This window comes from Crinia signifera, chromosome 4, assembly GCF_055691185.1.
Source record: "Crinia signifera chromosome 4, ASM5569118v1, whole genome shotgun sequence".
Lineage (NCBI taxonomy): Eukaryota > Metazoa > Chordata > Amphibia > Anura > Myobatrachidae > Crinia > Crinia signifera.
Window position 1 is genome coordinate 314212511 of NC_139220.1, and position 22661 is coordinate 314235171.

Sequence of the window (22661 nt, forward strand, 5' to 3'; positions counted from 1 at the left end):
CAGTACCTCTGTGGAGTATAAGTTGCTGTTTGCTGTATGAGCACCCGCCGAAGCTGTATCCTTAAGTGGCTGTGCCGGATCCCCTGTTTTGCTATATATATATATATATATATATATATATATATATATATATATATACACAGGTGTATGGTGCGGCACTCCGTCGACTTCAATCCTTATAATAAATGGACAGCAAACATGGCTGTGTGGACAACGTTTCAGTTTTTATTTTCAACTGTTTTCAAGTCATATATATATACATATATACAGTATATATATATATATATATATATATATATATATTTATGTGTATGTGTGTTATATAGAGAGCGCTATATAGGAACCTCCACCTTACTGTGACATTCAATAGTGGATACCGAATTTGCGATTTGCAAACAAATTTTATTTAAAATGAATGATATAGTCAATATCGGACAGTATTCACATAAAAAATAGTAAAATTATAATTCATATGTTTCCAATGAGTCGAGACCCAACGCGTTTCGCCGACGAACGGCTTCCTCAGGGGTAGTAGACTCTATGAGAATATAGAAAGCCCTTTAAATATTTTTAATTGTAAAGTGCAATATTTAGTGGTATGCTGAGTTTTGTTTACATACCGGGATTCTGAGCTTATAAAAGATTTCAGGTTGGATTATTTTAAAACTTCTTATGACGCTTGGATGACGTCTAAAAATTTAAGAACATATACATACATAAAGAAGTCTGGTGGAGGAGGAACATGTGTATAAGATAGGCTGCGGTAAGCAGGAGGTACCCTGTTAAACTTCCTGTTGAGTACATACCCTGTGGTGTTTAAAGGTCTGTCATACAGAAATCTGTCCAGTGTTTATACGAATGGCACTGTTCAAGGGTTTTGAAGAGCACCTAAATAATAAATTTTACATTTTAAATATACATAAATTCTAGGCGTTTATGATTTCTAATTGGTTACCCACCGGAAAGGGACGGGGGGTACCGTGTTAAATTTCCTGAGGAGTACGTACCCTTTAATGCTGATAAACCTGTCCAACAATTTTCTGTCGGATCCTTATACGGGTTGCGCTGTCCAATTTATTGGCGGACACCTAAGTAATGAATTTTCATTTAGAAATATTAGATATTTTATCCCATTGTTTTTATAAATCAGGACACTATTAGAAGTATCTAGAGGGTTTCCCTGTGTAATCCTCTAATTTTATCTATCTGGGGGTCGTTTTAGTTTGGAATTGTGTGTAAAGGGTTATTTCCATTCCCCTAGTGGTGGGACAGTCATATGGCACCTATATCGTAGTGCTAGGTACATACATTCTGCAGCATATTATATTCACTGATTTTTTGTTATATTACATTATGTTCATTTGTTCTTGCTACAAAGTGCTCCCTTTTTAGGCTTTAGTACTATCATAGTGATACATTTAAACGAGTTACATTTTGACATAAGTTGCATTCTGATACAGAACTTCCATTTTTTAGTGCCATAGTGATACATTCGAACTAGTTACAGTTAAACATGAGTTGCAATTTGACATTTAACAGTTGTCTAAAGGTATGGAAAACTATTTAGATGGAGCTTACGGTAATCGTATATCATTTCAAAAAGTGCCAAATATATGCAGGGACTTACCAGAGGTGTGTGAATCGCTTTCTCACAGTGTCTGCTTTCAGACTTCTGTTTGGTCAGAGCTCTATATAAGACTAGAGGTCCCTGACGTCACTTCCGGTCCTAATTGCGAGTTTTCTCCCTTAATTTAACCCCTTTACAGTGGAGACTAATTGTTTTGGGAGGGGTCCCCATCTGTGTGGGGCTTTACTTAGTGGAGGATTATGTGTCCCATGTTAGAAATGTCTTTTTTAGAGGAGCGGTGCCGTCAGAACGCCGTTTGCGTTCCACGTGCGTTCCACTTCGTATGCAGCCTAGTTGGGCTTCCTTCCTGATAGCGGTGACGTGACTTCCTCTTTCTAAGGTGTGGGCTGTGTTGGGCGCCGTTTGCGTTCCAAGTGCGTTTCACTCGGATCTGGATAACACATACTTCCTGATTCTAATGACGTCCCTTTGTTGTTATTTTGCGTACCAAGTGCGCTCCATTAATAATGCTATGGAGTTCCCTATTATTGCGGGGCTGTTCCTTTTTTACTTTGAATGAAATGTTTTGTATATGCCTCCTCGGGACTGACATCTTCTTTTTTGCTGGAAGTTTTGTGTTTAACGTGGGGATTTATTTACAATAATGCAAATTTGCTATTGATCAAACGGTGGGTGATTAAAATATGTTTACAGTGTCTCGGGTTCTTTGTGGGTAATTTATCTCTCCTCTAAATAGTTTACCATTTACATTCGTGTATTACACACTGTTACAATATTTTCATATTCGTTACATAGGTCTACAGTGTTTGAATAACATTATTGTTTCTCCTTATTACTGTGGAGATACAATACAATTTACAAGATACAAACAATACAATTTGCAAGATACAAGTAAAACTTCACAGTGAGATCTATTACAATGGTCCATTCATACTGTTTGGATGGATCCGTAGTAGTTGAGCAGCGTTTTTCTGAGTTTGATACAATAATTTTTAAAATTAATTTTTAAAGTGCATTTTTTGGATATTTTTTGTGTATATAAATGGTGCACACTAAACAATGAGGTACACCGTGAGCAGTCAGGGTTTCTTTAGTTGTTGGGGGATGTGTCTTCATACATTGTGCCATATTGTGACTTCCTTTAGCATGTGACTTGAGTTCTATATTTCGTGCGGTGATGTATTAATACATCGTAAGTGATTACATTTTTAGATAAGTGATGGTGTGTAAATGCTTGTATACACTGGTATGCACAAGCATATTTTTATAAATTAGTGACTTCCTCCAGTGAGTGGCTTGAGCATAGAGCTTCGTGCTATGTTTAGGTGCTTATTATCTTTAAAGTGGAACACATCTTTAGGTGTATTTTACCAGAGGTGGTTTTGTGACTTTATGGAAAGAGTGAGTGTTTAACTGTGTCTGGCTCATTTAGGTTTTTCATGTCCAGTCCTTACTGATGGTGCATACTGTTTCCCTACAGTTCGTCCTCTGTGTTTATGTATGAGATGAGTCGGGGGTCGATTCTTCCTTAGTGTAATTTATTGAGGTTCATTCTCTTCGGTTTGTCTTAGTGAGACGTTTCTTCTAGTCGTGATTTCTTAGGGTAGATCATGCTTGGTTTGGTTGAGGGATTCCAGATCTTAACGTGCTATTTTTTGGTAGGATTTATATTCCTTACTGATAGCTCGTAGTGTAATGCCTTATAGATGACTCATTTCGTCCCTAAGAAGGAGACGATATCTAAATTTTCGTTTAGTCCCACTGGTTGTAGAGCATTCAGAGTGTATATCCAGAAGGTTTCTTTTTTAGATAAATCTTCATCTCTATTTCCTCCCCTTGGGTTAATGGTTATATGTTCTAATATGGTGAAGGTGAAATTGTTTTTATTGATTGTGGATTCGTGTTTTTCATTGAAGTGTCGTGGGAGGCTATGCGTGGTTAATCTGTGTTTGATGTTTCTAATGTGCTCTTGTATCCTTAGTTTGATTTGTCTCTTTGTTTTTCCAATGTATATCATTCCACAGCTGCATGTGATTCTGTAGATTACATAAGTGGATTTGCATGTGCACGCAACATTTAGCGAATATGACTTTTGTTGTATTTTAGTTTTGAATGTTTCTTTTTCCATATGTTTGCAACAAATGCAGTGTCCGCAGGGTGTGCATCTGATGTTGCTTCCAAGGAAAGTTATTTGTTTGGGAGGGTGTTCTGGTTTAGTTTTTATGGTGCTTGGAGCTATCATGCTTTTGAGGTTTTTGGCTCTTCTGAACACCAAATTCGGTTTGGGTGGAAGGGTTGGACCCAGGATGTTATCCTTCTTTAGAATGTCCCAATGCTTATTTAGTACTCTTCTAATGAGGTGATTCTCTTTGTTAAATTGTGTAATAAACGGTCTTTGATGGTATTTTCGGGTCTCCATTGTGGTTTCAGGTTTAGTTGACAGAAGTTCTTCTCTTGATCTGTGTTTTGCTTTTTGTTTAGCCTCTTCAATTTTCCCCGGATCATATCCTCTTTCGAGAAAACGGCCTGCCAGCATTTCTGCTTGTGTTAAGAAGTCTTCCATGTTCGTACAGTTCCTTCTTAGCCTTGTGAACTGGGCATAGGGGACATCATCTTTCCATCTTGCAAGGTGACAGCTGTTGTAAGGGATGAAGCTGTTTGCATCAACTTCCTTGAAATGTGTTTTGGACGAGATTAATTCCCCTGGTGTACCCATGAGGCAGAGGTCAAGATAGTCTATGCTAGTTTGGCTTGTTTTGTGGGTGAATCTCAGGTTAAACTCATTTTGGTCCAAAGATGTTACAAATTCGTCAATTTTTGTGTTGTCACCACTCCATATGAAAATGAGATCATCAATATACCTCATGTAGAACTTGATATGTTGTTGGTATGGGGAACTGTGTAGATGTTGATCTTCCCATGTCCACATTAGAAGGTTGGCGTATGATGGGGCGAATTTCGTCCCCATCGCCGTCCCCGTTGTTTGGAGGTGGAACTTTCCATTGAACTCGAAGAAGTTCCGTGTGAGAATGTATTTGATACTAGACAGTATGAAGTCAATTTCCTCTTTTGTTTTTCTGTCATCTTTTGAGAGGATGGTTTTTACGGCTTGGATCCCTTTTTCGTGTGGTATGGACGAATATAATGCTTGGACGTCCACCGTTATCCAAGTGTAGTCTGGTTCCCAACAGACCGTTGTCAATTTGTTGAGCAAGCTCCCTGAATCTTTTAAATGTGACGGATTTTCGGATACATACGGTTGGAGTAACGTATCTATGAAATGGGAGAGATTGCTACTAAGCGACTGAATTCCTGCCACAATGGGCCTCCCTGGTGGTCTTTCTTTGTTCTTGTGTACCTTCGGGATGTGGTAGAACTTCGGTATGAGTGGGTATTTCACATAAAGGTAATTAAATTCTTCAGCACTGATGAGGTTTTTACTTTTTGCATCTAGCAGTAGTTTATGCAATTCCTCTTGGAATTCAGCAGTGGGGTCGTTTATAAGCTCCCTGTAGGTAATTCCGTCTTGTAGTATGTTTTCTGCTTCTTTCAGGTACTCTTCTTTAGATTGAACTACCACCGCCCCTCCTTTATCCGCGTTACGGATGACGATGTCTTTGTCTTTCTTCAGTTGTTGTAAAGCTTTCTTCTCTTGTCCGTTCAGGTTGCTGTTATATTTGGTGTTGGTGGTTTTAATTTTCTTAAAATCTTCATTGACAAGGTTGAAAAAAATATCCAGATGACTCCCTCTTGATTCAACTGGGTAGAATTTGGAGGGGTTGCAAACTCTTGGTTTGGTTTTTTCCGGTTGTTCGGGTGTGGGGTTTTTTAGAAAGTGACGTTGTAGTGTGAGATTCCTCACAAATTTATTTAAGTCTATGAACAGGTTGAACTTATCCAAATGGCAGTCGGGAGCGAATTTGAGGCCTTTGTTTAATAGAGAGATCTGGGTGGTGGATAATTCCCTCTCAGCGATGTTAATAAGCCCTGTTTTTGGTTGGCTAGTTGTGATGCTCCTTTCCTCTTTTTTGGGCTTCTTTCGTCCTCCTCTGCATCCTCTTCTTCTGTGCAGTTCAGTTTTTTTTTTGTTCCTTTGGGGGACGCTATTCTGTCGAATAGGACTTCTTCTTTTTGAAGTCTGATAGGTCTCTTGCCTTCCCCTAAAAAATGACTTTTAGTCGGTCTTTCGTGTGAGAGTGATCTCCTGGATCTTAATGGGGTGGGTGATCTATATCTCTGTCGTCTTTCTAACGGTTGGTTGTTGTAGGGGTGGCCATACGTATGATCATGATGGGTGTCCTCCTTTACATCCCGGTATGATCGGATCCGACTTCTGTTACGTCTGTATTCCTCATTATATGATGGGATTCGTCCTCGATAGGGTCTTCTTTGTTGGTCGTTAAGGTGCCGTCCTTGGGGTCTGTTATATGGAGCGTTATGATGTCTTACTGGAGACCGGAAAGATCTTTCTTGGCGATCATTGTTGGTATGGTTTTCGAAGACTGGTTGTTGCCACCGTTGTGTGTTGTATCTTCTAATATTATCCTGTTGCCGTCTGTTTCCGTTCATATAATTGTGACGGTTGTCACTATAATTATAGTTGTTCTCCGTCGTGCGTTGTTCCTTTTGGGTCCAATTTTGAACTTGGCCATTAATATAATCGTTTCTATCGCGGGCAAATTTTTTTTGTTTGCGTTGGATAATTTCGTTTTCAGTTCTTTCTAGTTTGTGTTTAAGGTCTTGTACATCTTTTTTGAATTCCTCACTTTCAGAGAATTTCTCTACGATCTTGTCCAGTTTGTTCAACTCTATCTCGATTTTTGATAATTCTCTCTTTCTTTCGTTCACTATGAGGGTCATTAATTTGTTGGAACACTCTTCCAGTATGTTATTCCAATTAGTCATGAATGCTTCTGTGACGTTACCCAGAGTGGGATTTTTTGTTATTCTTAGGCCCCTTGGTATCCTTTTGACTTCCAAGTACTTTTCTAAAGTGGTGGTGTCATACCAACACTTCAATTCCTTCATAGCCAGTTTTTCTACGCTGTTCAAATGACTGTAGTAATCCTCTTCGTCAGACATATACACATGTTCTTCATCCTCCACGAAGATGTTCTTGGCTCTGAGTGATCTTTTAGACCGATCATTAAACACGGGCATTTTTAAAGTGGCAGCAGCAAACTAGGTCACTAACAGTTGGTTAGGTGTGAGTGGGAGAAAAAGACCGTCGTTATGCGCTACCTGTAGCAGCTACTCTATAAGACCTCCCTGTTAGTGAAGGTCAAAAAAATGGAGATGTGTATGTGTGTTATATAGAGAGCGCTATATAGGAACCTCCACCTTACTGTGACCTTCAATAGTGGATACCGAATTTGCGATTTGCAAACAAATTTTATTTAAAATGAATGATATAGTCAATATCGGACAGTATTCACATAAAAAATAGTAAAATTATAATTCATATGTTTCCAATGAGTCGAGACCCAACGCGTTTCGCCGACGAACGGCTTCCTCAGGGGTAGTAGACTCTATGAGAATATAGAAAGCCCTTTAAATATTTTTAATTGTAAAGTGCAATATTTAGTGGTATGCTGAGTTTTGTTTACATACCGGGATTCTGAGCTTATAAAAGATTTCAGGTTGGATTATTTTAAAACTTCTTATGACGCTTGGATGACGTCTAAAAATTTAAGAACATATACATACATAAAGAAGTCTGGTGGAGGAGGAACATGTGTATAAGATAGGCTGCGGTAAGCAGGAGGTACCCTGTTAAACTTCCTGTTGAGTACATACCCTGTGGTGTTTAAAGGTCTGTCATACAGAAATCTGTCCAGTGTTTATACGAATGGCACTGTTCAAGGGTTTGAAGAGCACCTAAATAATAAATTTTACATTTTAAATATACATAAATTCTAGGCGTTTATGATTTCTAATTGGTTACCCACCGGAAAGGGACGGGGGGTACCGTGTTAAATTTCCTGAGGAGTACGTACCCTTTAATGCTGATAAACCTGTCCAACAATTTTCTGTCGGATCCTTATACGGGTTGCGCTGTCCAATTTATTGGCGGACACCTAAGTAATGAATTTTCATTTAGAAATATTAGATATTTTATCCCATTGTTTTTATAAATCAGGACACTATTAGAAGTATCTAGAGGGTTTCCCTGTGTAATCCTCTAATTTTATCTATCTGGGGGTCGTTTTAGTTTGGAATTGTGTGTAAAGGGTTATTTCCATTCCCCTAGTGGTGGGACAGTCATATGGCACCTATATCGTAGTGCTAGGTACATACATTCTGCAGCATATTATATTCACTGATTTTTTGTTATATTACATTATGTTCATTTGTTCTTGCTACAAAGTGCTCCCTTTTTAGGCTTTAGTACTATCATAGTGATACATTTAAACGAGTTACATTTTGACATAAGTTGCATTCTGATACAGAACTTCCATTTTTTAGTGCCATAGTGATACATTCGAACTAGTTACAGTTAAACATGAGTTGCAATTTGACATTTAACAGTTGTCTAAAGGTATGGAAAACTATTTAGATGGAGCTTACGGTAATCGTATATCATTTCAAAAAGTGCCAAATATATGCAGGGACTTACCAGAGGTGTGTGAATCGCTTTCTCACAGTGTCTGCTTTCAGACTTCTGTTTGGTCAGAGCTCTATATAAGACTAGAGGTCCCTGACGTCACTTCCGGTCCTAATTGCGAGTTTTCTCCCTTAATTTAACCCCTTTACAGTGGAGACTAATTGTTTTGGGAGGGGTCCCCATCTGTGTGGGGCTTTACTTAGTGGAGGATTATGTGTCCCATGTTAGAAATGTCTTTTTTAGAGGAGCGGTGCCGTCAGAACGCCGTTTGCGTTCCACGTGCGTTCCACTTCGTATGCAGCCTAGTTGGGCTTCCTTCCTGATAGCGGTGACGTGACTTCCTCTTTCTAAGGTGTGGGCTGTGTTGGGTGCCGTTTGCGTTCCAAGTGCGTTTCACTCGGATCTGGATAACACATACTTCCTGATTCTAATGACGTCCCTTTGTTGTTATTTTGCGTACCAAGTGCGCTCCATTAATAATGCTATGGAGTTCCCTATTATTGCGGGGCTGTTCCTTTTTTACTTTGAATGAAATGTTTTGTATATGCCTCCTCGGGACTGACATCTTCTTTTTTGCTGGAAGTTTTGTGTTTAACGTGGGGATTTATTTACAATAATGCAAATTTGCTATTGATCAAACGGTGGGTGATTAAAATATGTTTACAGTGTCTCGGGTTCTTTGTGGGTAATTTATCTCTCCTCTAAATAGTTTACCATTTACATTCGTGTATTACACACTGTTACAATATTTTCATATTCGTTACATAGGTCTACAGTGTTTGAATGACATTATTGTTTCTCCTTATTACTGTGGAGATACAATACAATTTACAAGATACAAACAATACAATTTGCAAGATACAAGTAAAACTTCACAGTGAGATCTATTACAATGGTCCATTCATACTGTTTGGATGGATCCGTAGTAGTTGAGCAGCGTTTTTCTGAGTTTGATACAATAATTTTTAAAATTAATTTTTAAAGTGCATTTTTTGGATATTTTTTGTGTATATAAATGGTGCACACTAAACAATGAGGTACACCGTGAGCAGTCAGGGTTTCTTTAGTTGTTGGGGGATGTGTCTTCATACATTGTGCCATATTGTGACTTCCTTTAGCATGTGACTTGAGTTCTATATTTCGTGCGGTGATGTATTAATACATCGTAAGTGATTACATTTTTAGATAAGTGATGGTGTGTAAATGCTTGTATACACTGGTATGCACAAGCATATTTTTATAAATTAGTGACTTCCTCCAGTGAGTGGCTTGAGCATAGAGCTTCGTGCTATGTTTAGGTGCTTATTATCTTTAAAGTGGAACACATCTTTAGGTGTATTTTACCAGAGGTGGTTTTGTGACTTTATGGAAAGAGTGAGTGTTTAACTGTGTCTGGCTCATTTAGGTTTTTCATGTCCAGTCCTTACTGATGGTGCATACTGTTTCCCTACAGTTCGTCCTCTGTGTTTATGTATGAGATGAGTCGGGGGTCGATTCTTCCTTAGTGTAATTTATTGAGGTTCATTCTCTTCGGTTTGTCTTAGTGAGACGTTTCTTCTAGTCGTGATTTCTTAGGGTAGATCATGCTTGGTTTGGTTGAGGGATTCCAGATCTTAACGTGCTATTTTTTGGTAGGATTTATATTCCTTACTGATAGCTCGTAGTGTAATGCCTTATAGATGACTCATTTCGTCCCTAAGAAGGAGACGATATCTAAATTTTCGTTTAGTCCCACTGGTTGTAGAGCATTCAGAGTGTATATCCAGAAGGTTTCTTTTTTAGATAAATCTTCATCTCTATTTCCTCCCCTTGGGTTAATGGTTATATGTTCTAATATGGTGAAGGTGAAATTGTTTTTATTGATTGTGGATTCGTGTTTTTCATTGAAGTGTCGTGGGAGGCTATGCGTGGTTAATCTGTGTTTGATGTTTCTAATGTGCTCTTGTATCCTTAGTTTGATTTGTCTCTTTGTTTTTCCAATGTATATCATTCCACAGCTGCATGTGATTCTGTAGATTACATAAGTGGATTTGCATGTGCACGCAACATTTAGCGAATATGACTTTTGTTGTATTTTAGTTTTGAATGTTTCTTTTTCCATATGTTTGCAACAAATGCAGTGTCCGCAGGGTGTGCATCTGATGTTGCTTCCAAGGAAAGTTATTTGTTTGGGAGGGTGTTCTGGTTTAGTTTTTATGGTGCTTGGAGCTATCATGCTTTTGAGGTTTTTGGCTCTTCTGAACACCAAATTCGGTTTGGGTGGAAGGGTTGGACCCAGGATGTTATCCTTCTTTAGAATGTCCCAATGCTTATTTAGTACTCTTCTAATGAGGTGATTCTCTTTGTTAAATTGTGTAATAAACGGTCTTTATGGTATTTTCGGGTCTCCATTGTGGTTTCAGGTTTAGTTGACAGAAGTTCTTCTCTTGATCTGTGTTTTGCTTTTTGTTTAGCCTCTTCAATTTTCCCCGGATCATATCCTCTTTCGAGAAAACGGCCTGCCAGCATTTCTGCTTGTGTTAAGAAGTCTTCCATGTTCGTACAGTTCCTTCTTAGCCTTGTGAACTGGGCATAGGGGACATCATCTTTCCATCTTGCAAGGTGACAGCTGTTGTAAGGGATGAAGCTGTTTGCATCAACTTCCTTGAAATGTGTTTTGGACGAGATTAATTCCCCTGGTGTACCCATGAGGCAGAGGTCAAGATAGTCTATGCTAGTTTGGCTTGTTTTGTGGGTGAATCTCAGGTTAAACTCATTTTGGTCCAAAGATGTTACAAATTCGTCAATTTTTGTGTTGTCACCACTCCATATGAAAATGAGATCATCAATATACCTCATGTAGAACTTGATATGTTGTTGGTATGGGGAACTGTGTAGATGTTGATCTTCCCATGTCCACATTAGAAGGTTGGCGTATGATGGGGCGAATTTCGTCCCCATCGCCGTCCCCGTTGTTTGGAGGTGGAACTTTCCATTGAACTCGAAGAAGTTCCGTGTGAGAATGTATTTGATACTAGACAGTATGAAGTCAATTTCCTCTTTTGTTTTTCTGTCATCTTTTGAGAGGATGGTTTTTACGGCTTGGATCCCTTTTTCGTGTGGTATGGACGAATATAATGCTTGGACGTCCACCGTTATCCAAGTGTAGTCTGGTTCCCAACAGACCGTTGTCAATTTGTTGAGCAAGCTCCCTGAATCTTTTAAATGTGACGGATTTTCGGATACATACGGTTGGAGTAACGTATCTATGAAATGGGAGAGATTGCTACTAAGCGACTGAATTCCTGCCACAATGGGCCTCCCTGGTGGTCTTTCTTTGTTCTTGTGTACCTTCGGATGTGGTAGAACTTCGGTATGAGTGGGTATTTCACATAAAGGTAATTAAATTCTTCAGCACTGATGAGGTTTTTACTTTTTGCATCTAGCAGTAGTTTATGCAGTTCCTCTTGGAATTCAGCAGTGGGGTCGTTTATAAGCTCCCTGTAGGTAATTCCGTCTTGTAGTATGTTTTCTGCTTCTTTCAGGTACTCTTCTTTAGATTGAACTACCACCGCCCCTCCTTTATCCGCGTTACGGATGACGATGTCTTTGTCTTTCTTCAGTTGTTGTAAAGCTTTCTTCTCTTGTCCGTTCAGGTTGCTGTTATATTTGGTGTTGGTGGTTTTAATTTTCTTAAAATCTTCATTGACAAGGTTGAAAAAAATATCCAGATGACTCCCTCTTGATTCAACTGGGTAGAATTTGGAGGGGTTGCAAACTCTTGGTTTGGTTTTTTCCGGTTGTTCGGGTGTGGGGTTTTTTAGAAAGTGACGTTGTAGTGTGAGATTCCTCACAAATTTATTTAAGTCTATGAACAGGTTGAATTTATCCAAATGGCAGTCGGGAGCGAATTTGAGGCCTTTGTTTAATAGAGAGATCTGGGTGGTGGATAATTCCCTCTCAGCGATGTTAATAAGCCCTGTTTTTGGTTGGCTAGTTGTGATGCTCCTTTCCTCTTTTTTGGGCTTCTTTCGTCCTCCTCTGCATCCTCTTCTTCTGTGCAGTTCAGTATTCTTTTTGTTCCTTTGGGGGACGCTATTCTGTCGAATAGGACTTCTTCTTTTTGAAGTCTGATAGGTCTCTTGCCTTCCCCTAAAAAATGACTTTTAGTCGGTCTTTCGTGTGAGAGTGATCTCCTGGATCTTAATGGGGTGGGTGATCTATATCTCTGTCGTCTTTCTAACGGTTGGTTGTTGTAGGGGTGGCCATACGTATGATCATGATGGGTGTCCTCCTTTACATCCCGGTATGATCGGATCCGACTTCTGTTACGTCTGTATTCCTCATTATATGATGGGATTCGTCCTCGATAGGGTCTTCTTTGTTGGTCGTTAAGGTGCCGTCCTTGGGGTCTGTTATATGGAGCGTTATGATGTCTTACTGGAGACCGGAAAGATCTTTCTTGGCGATCATTGTTGGTATGGTTTTCGAAGACTGGTTGTTGCCACCGTTGTGTGTTGTATCTTCTAATATTATCCTGTTGCCGTCTGTTTCCGTTCATATAATTGTGACGGTTGTCACTATAATTATAGTTGTTCTCCGTCGTGCGTTGTTCCTTTTGGGTCCAATTTTGAACTTGGCCATTAATATAATCGTTTCTATCGCGGGCAATTTTTTTTTGTTTGCGTTGGATAATTTCTAACATGGGACACATAATCCTCCACTAAGTAAAGCCCCACACAGATGGGGACCCCTCCCAAAACAATTAGTCTCCACTGTAAAGGGGTTAAATTAAGGGAGAAAACTCGCAATTAGGACCGGAAGTGACGTCAGGGACCTCTAGTCTTATATAGAGCTCTGACCAAACAGAAGTCTGAAAGCAGACACTGTGAGAAAGCGATTCACACACCTCTGGTAAGTCCCTGCATATATTTGGCACTTTTTGAAATGATATACGATTACCGTAAGCTCCATCTAAATAGTTTTCCATACCTTTAGACAACTGTTAAATGTCAAATTGCAACTCATGTTTAACTGTAACTAGTTCGAATGTATCACTATGGCACTAAAAAATGGAAGTTCTGTATCAGAATGCAACTTATGTCAAAATGTAACTCGTTTAAATGTATCACTATGATAGTACTAAAGCCTAAAAAGGGAGCACTTTGTAGCAAGAACAAATGAACATAATGTAATATAACAAAAAATCAGTGAATATAATATGCTGCAGAATGTATGTACCTAGCACTACGATATAGGTGCCATATGACTGTCCCACCACTAGGGGAATGGAAATAACCCTTTACACACAATTCCAAACTAAAACGACCCCCAGATAGATAAAATTAGAGGATTACACAGGGAAACCCTCTAGATACTTCTAATAGTGTCCTGATTTATAAAAACAATGGGATAAAATATCTAATATTTCTAAATGAAAATTCATTACTTAGGTGTCCGCCAATAAATTGGACAGCGCAACCCGTATAAGGATCCGACAGAAAATTGTTGGACAGGTTTATCAGCATTAAAGGGTACGTACTCCTCAGGAAATTTAACACGGTACCCCCCGTCCCTTTCCGGTGGGTAACCAATTAGAAATCATAAACGCCTAGAATTTATGTATATTTAAAATGTAAAATTTATTATTTAGGTGCTCTTCAAAACCCTTGAACAGTGCCATTCGTATAAACACTGGACAGATTTCTGTATGACAGACCTTTAAACACCGCAGGGTATGTACTCAACAGGAAGTTTAACAGGGTACCTCCTGCTTACCGCAGCCTATCTTATACACATGTTCCTCCTCCACCAGACTTCTTTATGTATGTATATGTTCTTAAATTTTTAGACGTCATCCAAGCGTCATAAGAAGTTTTAAAATAATCCAACCTGAAATCTTTTATAAGCTCAGAATCCCGGTATGTAAACAAAACTCAGCATACCACTAAATATTGCACTTTACAATTAAAAATATTTAAAGGGCTTTCTATATTCTCATAGAGTCTACTACCCCTGAGGAAGCCGTTCGTCGGCGAAACGCGTTGGGTCTCGACTCATTGGAAACATATGAATTATAATTTTACTATTTTTTATGTGAATACTGTCCGATATTGACTATATCATTAATTTTAAATAAAATTTGTTTGCAAATCGCAAATTCGGTATCCACTATTGAATGTCACAGTAAGGTGGAGGTTCCTATATAGCGCTCTCTATATAACACACATACACATCTCCATTTTTTTGACCTTCACTAACAGGGAGGTCTTATAGAGTAGCTGCTACAGGTAGCGCATAACGACGGTCTTTTTCTCCCACTCATATATATATTTATATATACTTGTTGTGGATGGCGGCACTCGGAAATAGAGACAACAGGCTCCTTGGATGCCAACATTTCTGAGCCACGCAGGCTCCTTTATCAAGGTACAGGAGTATCAACTTTACACAAAATACAAACTCACATAAATACCTGTCTGGCGTCTGTTCGCGCCTCCCGCCGCAGCTCCCACGGTCATCCATAGATGACGTCATCCTCGGAGCTCCCGGCCAGATGCGCGAAGAGATGACACTGCCCTGGTTGCCACAGTAACTCCCTCAAACAAAGGGAGAGCTCTGTGGAAACAAGTGAATACAAAGTTACGTGCTTTGTACAAAATGACCAAAATGTACAAAATGAGTTATGTCTAAAATGTAATCAAAACACATAAAACCGACTATGTGGCTTGTGTGAAAATAATGATCCCTTTTTCTACCTTCATACTAAACCATCATCAATAAATTAGGTACCATTTTTAAGATTAGATCAATTTTGGTCGACTACTCGAAATGGTTACAAATAAACCGGTTCTTCTTTCATTCTACTACAAACTACCAATCTCACTATAAAATGAATCACTTTATTCCAATGCCAAATTTTTGCACGGACCCCCTAGTACATGCATTCCCAACCACGGTCCTCAAGGCACACCAACAGTGCAGGTTTTAGTGATAGCCAGGCTTCAGCACAGATGGTTTAATCAGAATCCCTGATATACTAATTAAGTCACCTGTGCTCAAGCCTGGATTTCTACAAAACCTGCACTGTTGGTGTGCCTTGAGGACCGTGGTTGGGAATGCCTGCCCTAGTATATGTCACTATCATGCTTTAAATCCTCTATACCTGGCCTGTGATTTCTGCTCTCCAGTTACTATGTTATCTAGTATTCCAGCCCTGTTGCAGCCAGACTGCAATCATGCTGTTAAGCTGTGTACACACGGGGGTGATATATTGCTCAGCCATATATATATGGCTGAGCAATATATTGCTCAGCTTCTCCTGTTCATCAGCGACCAGAGATGGTCGCTGATGAAAAAGAAACTGCCGGGGGAGCCTTGCAGTGGAAATCAGTTGGTCTCAGGAGCATGTTCCTGCGACCAGCGATCACCACAGGGGCAAAAACGGGAGCGCGCATCCCGGCAATATATCGCCGGTGCACACTCCCATTGCAGGCAATATGGTCGCTCAGCGACCATATTTCCCGCAATTTTGCACAAAATCGCCCCCGTGTGTACGCACCTTTATTTACATTCCTGAAACTCTGCATTACTGCTAATTGACACCTGTGGAATTCCTAGTTGTGTAAGATCTACTGCAGCCATTAACTCCTCAGTTACCTACTGGGTGGAATCATGCAAGTTTCATGCTTCACACTGTTTGCTCTATTCAGAATCTGTTCCAATTTTTGCAGTTCCCTTTTGCCTTGCTCTCCAGTCAGTGGAACCCAGGAGGTTCAAGTTCCAAGCTCAGACTAGCAGTAATTGCCTTGTGCATTGTCACTTATCAGCTCTGTTGCTGTAAGAGCTTGCTTGCAGATAGCCTCCTGTTTTCCAGTACCTTCCAGTCTCCAAGTTTCACCTGTTCCTGCCCCGTCTATATCCATACTCCACTACCTGCTTCATCCTACAGTCTCCGATCCAGTCCCCTAGTTATTCTCCGATTCAAGTCACCTATATTCCCCTACCTGCTTAAACCTACAGTCTGCCATATTCCTCCAGTTCCAGTGAATTCTCCAAGTCCGGTTCCAGTATTATTCTCCAAGTCCGGTTGCAGTGTTATTCTCCAAGTCTGGTTCCAGTGTTATTCTCCAAGTCCGGATCCAGTGTTATTCTCGAAGTCTGGATCCAGTGTTATTCTCTAAATCCGGTTCCATTGTTATTCTCTAAATCCAGTTCCAGTATTATTCTAGAAAAACAAGTACATGGGTTTTTCTAAGTCCAGTCCAGCATCCTGGTTAATTCCTCCGGCTCCAGTGTTATTCTCTAAGTCTGGTCCTGCATCCTTGTTAATTCCTCCGGCTCCAGTGTAATTTTTTCAAGTCTGGTCCAGTATCCTGGTCAAGTCCTCCGGCTCCAGTGATATTCTTCAAGTCTGGTCCAGTATCCTGGTCAAATCCTCCGTCTCCAGTGATATTCTTCAAGTCTGGTGCTGGTCAAGTCCTCCGGCTCCAGTGTTATTCTCCATTTTGGGTCCAGCATCCTGGTTAATTCCTCCAATTCTTCAAGGTCAGTATCCCTGGTTAAGTCTTCTGGCTCCAGTCTTCAAGAATTCGCCTCAAGTATAACTATGATCTCAAGTATGCCTCAAGTATGCCTCAAGTATGCCTTAAGTTTTACCTCTTCTCAAGTATTCATCTTGAATGTAATTTACCCTTATGTGAATAAAGTTCCTTCATCTTTCCTGACTGCATCTGTGATCTCTTTCCGTTGGTATTCATCTAACATCACTAAACACCTAGGTTATGCCTGGCTCCACCAAACCCCAGCAATCACAGTATATCTATATTAGTGTTTCCCAGGTGACACAAGTAATAAGTAACTTGGGTGGAGGCATTAGCATGTAACCAGATTATAGATCTAGAGATGGATTACACTGAAGGCACCGGGTCCCGCTGCCCATGCAGATAATTTGGAAAAATAGCCCAATTGACCTACAAGTTCATTAGATATCATTAGACATAATCATTAATAAAGCATGGGAGTGTGCATCATTAATGATATTGAGTGTGCATGATGGATGTTGCTCAGAACACCCTTTCTGAGCAATATCTTTCATTATATCCTCTAGTATGTATGGGGCTTTAGATTTGGGTAGGGCAGCCGAGAGGAGGGGGAGTGGGTACTAATTACCCTGGCGCGGGCTTGATGGAGGGGCCCAGCAGGGGGAGAGAGATAGAGAGAGCTGCAGCTGAGAAAGACAAAGACAGAGCTGATATAGAAATGCAGCTAGAATAGACAGAGATGAGACAGAGAGCAGAGGTGAATTGGCCATAGACCTTACAGGGAACATTCCCGGTAGGCTGAAGCACATGTGAGGCCACCTGTCAGCTACTGACCAGAGTAGTGGCCCTGTCCCTCTCCTGTCTTCCACACAAACAGCCTTTGCTGGTTCAGAGTACACAATGCTGCAAATACTTAACTAAGGCAGGTGGCCATCTTACCCATTGTAACATCTGTTAAAGGGACAGGAATGGGTGCTATCTGGGGATGTAACAATTTATGGGGTGTTGTTTGGGCTCCAGTGGGGAGTGATATTTGGGAAATTCAATGACTTATCGCAATGAGTTGTGTGCCTGCTTGATGAACGTTTCTAGGTATGTGGTCATTCTGTGTGGGGGGCATGTGTTTTTAGGGGGTTTGTGGTCCGTCTCAATGTGGGGGGAGGTGGGTATTTTTTTTTTTAAATGTAGAGGCGTGTGGTTTGTCACAGAAACTTAAAGGTCTGTGGCCACTAGACTGCCAGGAATATTGAAAAATATAGCTTCCACACAGGTGTCGTGATGTATTAATCCCACCTTTTGTGGTGTTGGTTCTGCTTAAATTTGTTTCTGTGCCGCCAAAGTGAGGCCACTTCTGTACATTTTTCCAGGGCCACTTTAAATTCCAAATCCATTCCTGACAGAGAGAGCAGCAGCTGAGACAGTGAGAGCGGCAGCTGAGACAGTACCAGATTCTCTAAACGTCAAAAGTGATAAAATGGAGAGTGATAAACAGCCAGCCAATCAGCTCCTGTCTAACATTTTTTCAAACACTGTCTGTGACTTGGCAGGTAGGAGCTGATTGGCTGGCTGTTTATCACTCTCCATTTTATCACTGTTGAAGTTTAGAGAATCTAGCCCACAGTGAGAACTGCAGATATAGTTAGTATATCTACAGATGGATCAGGCAGCATTTTCTCAAAACACACTACACGATCTGTCGGGACTGACAGGCTTCCATATATCCACTCCTGCAGCGGGTGTATAGCCGGTCAGCGGATTGCCCGTACACACAGAACGATGCACCAGTAAATCTTTAGATACTGTATATGGGGCATTGGCTGTGTTGCGTAGCTGATACGATATATCTGAATGGCGCCATTCACAGATATATTGCACGTGCACACTGGCCAATGGTGCATCAATATATATCGGCCAGTCTGTATATACAGAGTAAGAGAGACGCAGCTGAGACAGAGAGAGATGGCGATGAGATAGAGAGAGCCGCAGCTGAGACAGAGACTGAGATGAGATAGAGAGAGCCGCAGCTGAGACAGAGACTGAGATGAGATAGAGAGAGCCGCAGCTGAGATAGAGATGCAGCTGAGATGGAGAGAGACATAGCTTAGATGGAGAGAGACACAGCTGAGACAGAGAGCCGCAGCTGAGATAGATAGAGCCGCAGCTGAGATAGAGAGAGCCGCAGCTGAGATGGAGAGAGACATAACTGAGATAGAGAGAGAGAGAGACACAGCTGAGACAGAGAGATCCACGGCTGAGATAGAGAGAGCCGCAGCTGAGATGGAGAGAGACATAGCTGAGATAGAAAGAGAGACACAGCTGAGATAGAGATGCAGCTGAGATAGAGGGAGCCGCAGCTGAGATGGAGAGAGACATAACTGAGATAGAGAGAGAGACACAGCTGAGACAGAGAGAGCCACGGCTGAGATAGAGAGAGACATAGCTGAGATGGAGAGAGACATAGCTGAGATAGAGAGAGACTGAGATGAGATAGAGATGCCGCTGAGATAGAGAGAGACACAGCTGAGATAGAGATGCAGCTGAGATAGAGGGAGCCGCAGCTGAGATGGAGAGAGACATAACTGAGATAGAGAGAGACATAACTGAGATAGAGAGAGAGACACAGCTGAGACAGAGAGAGCCACGGCTGGGATAGAGAGCCGCAGTTGAGATGGAGAGAGACATAGCTGAGATGGAGAGAGACATAGCTGAGATGGAGAGAGACATAGCTGAGATGGAGAGAGACATTGCTGAGATGGAGAGAGACATAGCTGAGATAGAGACTGAGATGAGATAGAGAGAGCCACAGCTGAGATAGAGATGCAGCTGAGATAGAGAGAGCCGCAGCTGAGATGGAGAGAGACATAACTGAGATAGAGAGAGAGACACAGCTGAGACAGAGAGAGACACGGCTGAGATAGAGAGCCACAGCTGAGATAGAGATGCAGCTGAGATAGAGAGAGCCGCAGCTGAGATGGAGAGAGACATAACTGAGATAGAGAGAGAGACACACAGCTGAGACAGAGAGAGACACGGCTGAGATAGAGAGAGCCACAGCTGAGATGGAGAGAGCCGCAGCTGAGATGGAGAGAGTCATAGCTGAGATAGAGAGAGACACAGCTGAGACAGAGAGAGCCATGGCTGAGATAGAGAAAGACGCAGCTGAGATAGGAAGAGACGCAGCTGAGTCAGAGAGAGACGGAGATGAGACAGAGAGAGTCAGGGCTGAGATAAAGAGTCATAGCTGAGATAGAGAGAGCTGCAGCTGAGATAAAGAGCCTCAGCTGAGACAGAGAGAGTCGCAGATGAGATAGAGAGAGACAAAGCTGAGATAGAGAGTGAGACAGACAGGCAGCTGCAGCAGAGATAGAGAGAGATGCAGATGGTAATGGCAGTGGTGGCTGCATAACTCCCAGCTGTCCAGATTTTCACAGGACCATCCCCTTTTTGGGGGATGGTCCTACATCCCACCCGGGGCTGACAGTATCCTGGGGGGGGGGGGGGTGACGACACTGCCAATTTACCAGCTTTGTTTCTCTTTACACAAGATGCCTAAAAGTACCTACCCTGCCTTACAAGCAGAATACAGATGGAGCAGACATGATTATATTTTCTGTATATCCTTCTGCCCTTTAACATGTCAGATTTTAGCCTGGGAGTCAAGCACAAATGTCACGATCCGAGCTGTCAGACAGACTTTCTTACCGGCTAAGTGCCTCCGCAGGTTCAGCTTGCGGTCCAGACGTCATCTCTGCCGGCCTCCTGTCTCCCAGTGACAGTCCCCAGTGCACGGCAATCCACCTGTCCGCCGCCATTGCTCCCAGTATCCAGCATGCTGTGCACAAACACACTTTCCCGCCATAGCAGACATGGGGGCTGCCATGTTCTTCCCAGTCACATGTCTGTGCTGTCCAATCCTGTTGGTTCTGATCTCCCTGTCATACTTCCTCGGCCAATCCTGGCCACCCAGTGGGGATAAGTATGCTGGGAGCTCTCAGAACCATTGCTAGTGCTTCAGTTGTCTCTAGTGTATGGTCAGCTGTCCTTGTCTCTGTACAAGTGTATTCTCTGCTGGTGTTGTCTTCCATGCTGCAGTGTGTTCCAGGTTGTTCCATCTCCTGTGAAGTCCAGGTTATTCCACCGCCTGTGATCCTGCCTCTCAGCCCAGCGACCAAGCCTAGCTCCGGGACTCTGGTCCTTCCGATGCTCCAGCATCATCCACCATCGATGTTTCATCGCTAGTCCGATATTCCGGATCTCCTGCTTCCGTCCATCATTCCGGACCCACAGTCATCTCCCGTCCGTCATTCCGGACCCACAGTCTCCTTCCATATCCGATACCCGAATCCGATGTTCCCACATCATCATCGATAGTCCGATATTCCGGATCTCCAAGCCAAGCTTCCGTCCGTCATTCCGGACCCACAGTCAAGCTCAAGTCTTCCGTCCGTCATTCCGGACCCACAGTCTTCACATCCGATGTTCCACCATCGATCCCACATCACATCACATCACATCTGTAAAGTATTGCAATCTGCATGAACTCTGTTATTTCTCCTGCATACTTTACTGTCTGTTTATATTACAACCATCTGCAAATAAACTCCGGTTGTATTTTACCTCTGACTGCTTATTGGCTCTGGGTGCACTGTCGCGCACTCCATGCGCAAGGGTCCTCTCCAACCTCCCCGGTCCAGGTCCCCACCAGAGGTCTCAGTCTCGTCGACTAAGCCCCCTGGTGTGACAACAAATATGTGACCCCCCCCCCCCCTCCTCCTCCTCTCTGACGGCTTTTCTAACAGTAAACTGTGACAGAAGAATTAGCGTGACAAAGAGTGTTCTCTAAATGTGTATGTTAGGTACAACAAGAAATGGTCTACTGTGGTGCAACCCTTTTAAACAATGTTATGGACACTTAGTTTCATGAAAACGAGTTTTATTTACATAAGACAAGATAAAAATATTCCATAAAAGACAAATGAAGTACAGCATAGAAAGGTATGAGGAGTTGCCATCCATATGAAACATCATCTTATGGATTCAGAAATCATTCCAAAATTCATGAAAAAGAGGAGAAATGAATTGCCCTTAAACTAGCCCTTCACCAAAATGGCGGACTTGGACCCGTGAGATTACGAAAATGACCCAAGTCAAATAAAGCTATTCGGTGGTACTAGAACTCTTAAGGACTAAAGTATTTTGCACAAATGAGCCATGGAACCTGTTTAGAAAAAGTTATGCATTCACAGCGCCACCGGCTTCTATACATCTAGAAGTGGAAGTGCTGTCTGGTGGAACGCAAAATGGAAGTGCCAGGTGGAACGCACCGCACTTCCGGCTTGCAAAAACAGCAAATGCTGTGATTGGTCCCATACCCGGTAAACGGGTATGAAAAGAGAACAAGGGACCATTACAATACACACACAGCTTGAGGAAGGAGACAGGGAGGTCTCCTAAAAGCGTTGGTGCTTTATATAGTTACATAGTTACATAGTAGGTAAGGCTGAAAAAAGACTTGCGTCCATCTAGTTCAACCTGGTATAGATATCCATTGCTGATTTGGTAGGTTCTGATATTTTACAGACAGATTATTATATATTAATGAGCCAGCCGTTACCACCTCTCTGGGAAGAGAGTTCCAGAGTTTGACTGTTCTGACCGTAAAGAAATTCTTTCTACTAGGTGAATGAAATCTTTTTTCATCTAATCTATACTCATGCCCATGTGTCCTAGATTCCTTTCTAGTAAAAAAGAGGGTGTGAGACAGTTCCTTATATTGGCCCTTGATATACTTGTACATGTTGAGCATGTCCCCCCTTAAACGTCTCTTTTCCAATGTAAATAGTCCCAAATTGCTTAATCTCTCCCCGTAGCTTAAATTCTCCATTCCCCTAATAAGCTTTGTTGCTTGCCTTTGGACTTTTTCTAATTCTATGATGTCCTTTTTATA

The 22661-nt window shown here is 41.6% G+C and overlaps 1 protein-coding gene and 1 long non-coding RNA gene across 2 annotated transcripts in view; one reads left to right on the top strand and one right to left on the bottom strand.

Annotated features, from left to right (window-relative positions):
• Positions 1-22661, top strand: part of LOC146075866 (uncharacterized) — a 69958-nt gene that overhangs the window by 19332 nt on the left and 27965 nt on the right. The gene's annotated exons all lie outside the window — the stretch shown is intronic.
• LOC146072848 (uncharacterized) overlaps positions 1-22661 on the bottom strand; it is a 42902-nt gene that overhangs the window by 1332 nt on the left and 18909 nt on the right. The gene's annotated exons all lie outside the window — the stretch shown is intronic.